We start from the raw sequence: 2663 nt of genomic DNA on the forward strand, positions 1-2663 counted from the left end.
GAAAGGGTGGCTCTGACAGTGGCCTTTGTAACGTTTATGAGAAACAACTTTAGCTGTCCAGGCTGTTAGAAACTACCTTGCCTTCCCCAGAAAATCGGCCCCCCAATATCATCATTTAAAAATAGAATTTTAATTTGTTTTCCAATGTGAAAGTCTCTTTGAGGGGACTCTCCTGTAATCTCCCTACCTATAATAACTACTGAAAAATACACAAGGAATAAAGTAAAACACATAAGAAAACCAATTTTTGTTTTCAGTCTTGGTTTTATGAAGTTGTTTTTCTGACATAGTTAGGCTCATATAAAAATTTGTGTCTTCTTGTCCTTTCCAATATCTTAACAGAATTTTCCCATTTATTAACAGCTGGACTGACCTACAACTTTTAGTGGCTATACGGCAACTTGTTTTCCATCAGGGGGAGTTCCTGAGCCGGCCCCGCCTCTGGCGCTCGTAGTTGTAATGATGCTGTGACGAACCTCTTTGTGCTCAGAGCTTTTCCTGTGCTAAGGATTACTTCCTGAGAGGAAGTTCTCAGGAATGGAGTTACTTGACCGGGGGAGATCAACACGTCCCAACGTCCTCTCACAGCACAGGAGTCAATGCAAAATTAAAGGGAAAGAGAGACTCTGTCCTTTTACTCTGCTCTGGGCTCAGTTTCTCCAGCTGTAAACTGAGCAGGTCAGATTAGACCCTGAAGCTTCCCTCACAGATTGGAAGTTCTGTTGATGGCCGGGGAATGAGGCCTCTGACACCCTACAGGGCCTGAGGTCACGAGGTGATGGGGAGAGGCAGAGACCTGGGTGTGTCCGCCAGCACCCGGGTTCACCTCCCCTGGAGCTGACGCTGCCCGTGGAGCCTCCAGGCCCCCTTTCTGTGTCTTCCTCGCCTTGACACTTCTTCCCCAACTCCTGGCAAGCTTGTACATGATTGCAACCCTCACCCTTCTGAGAGGAAGGAGAGCGTCGGATCCCCACCAAGTCTGAGGACCTGTGTGGGGTCTCCTGTGGGGCTGGAATTCACCTTTGAAGGCAGATGCAGGAAGAGGGCAATGCTTCACCTGAAGGGACATCCCTGGACCAGAACATCAGACCCTACTGCAGGCCGCTGAGGGACTTGGGCACAGCACAGCGCATAAGCCCCTCCCGAGAACAGCTGGAAACGCCACTGTGCTCTGTGATGAGGCTCCCCAGCCTCTGCTCCAGGAGATTGTGTTGGTGTATTTACTTTTACTCTGTGCCCCGCTAGACTGTACGCTCCTTGAAGGCAGGGATTTTCTCCGCCTATTTTAAGTGAACGAGGGAAGGAAACTCCCAGATGTGATGGGAAGAACTGGAAGATGGGAGGGAAGCTAGAGCCGGGCTGCGGACGAGTGAGAGGGCAGGCAGTGGGCACAGTCCTGGGCTGCTCCTGTCCCCATGCAGGTGACACATGGAACCAGCCTCAGCCCCTGTAGCCTGGCTCTTCTCACGTGTGCAGGTTGCAGGGCTCTGGCGAGGGTGGCTGGGGAGTGAGCCCTCAAAGCATGACATTGGCAGGGGGGTGGAGAGCTATGGGTGGAGGGGAAGTGGGTGCAGAAAGAGAAAGCCGGGGCCCTGATGGCTCCTCTGTTCATCACAAAGCATTAATTCATTTATTCACTCATTCTTTCACCTGATACTTTTGAACATCTGCTCTGCTATGTTCCGTGTTAGGTGCTGAGTGTTCAAGGGTGGAAAGACAGATACGGCCCTTGCAAAGGCCTAGAGTGCTCTGGGGAAATAAATGTTGGTACCTCGGAAGGCAGAGTGGGTGATGAGCAGGAGCTGGGCATCGGGGCAGGAGTGGCCGTGTGCAGCCGGGGCGGCTGTGCCTGGTGGAAGGAGCCTCCCTGGCTGGCCGGTGGCCCTTGTGAGCAGCAGTGAGGCACCATCCTCTAGCTCTGCAAGGCAGGGGACTCGGCTGCAGAGGCGTCCAGGGAGCTGGAGAAGCAGGGGAGGGGAATACGGTACTCCACGTGGTAACTAGTGGGTAGGGCTTTGAGTGGGGTTGGAGCCTGAGAAACATTGCTTATACATAGAAAAGTGGCAGAGAAGATCAAACAGCAAATCACAACCTGGGAGTATGCTAGGGTCGTGTCTGTGTAAAAATACTACCTGAGGAAGGTATATGCAAATAAGAAAGTACTACTTGTGGAAGATAATATGCAAATGAGAAAATACTACCTATGGAAGGTACTATTCAGAAAAAAAATAGAAGGTACTGTTTGCATTAAGGGCAAGGCTGAGTGATTTGTTAGATGGTTTAAAAAAGTTTAATCTTACTGTGTTAGTTATAATCTTGCTATTACAACAGTAACACTAAAATTGAAAGGCAGAACAATGCTAAAGCTTGTGGGGTGGGAGAGGTTTCCTTGAGATTCCTTCCACAGAGTAAAAGGGGGCCAATAAAAATAGGATGGACGAATGCCCTGCGGGCTTCCTCCTGCACTAGGTCAGGGCCTGGTGAGCCCCTGAGGGGAGCCCTGACGCCACAGGTGGTCCAGCAACGTTGCCCCTTCTCTCAGGAGTAACTGTGGGTGACGGTTTCCTTCATGAGCAAGAAGTAGCTGACACCCCTCCCCAGTTAGCAGAGTAAAAGCTGTGCCCGTCTTGACACCTTCTTTCCGACTGGGATGTTGGTGTGAC

This window comes from Equus quagga, chromosome 2, assembly GCF_021613505.1.
Source record: "Equus quagga isolate Etosha38 chromosome 2, UCLA_HA_Equagga_1.0, whole genome shotgun sequence".
In the NCBI taxonomy this organism is placed as follows: domain Eukaryota; kingdom Metazoa; phylum Chordata; class Mammalia; order Perissodactyla; family Equidae; genus Equus; species Equus quagga.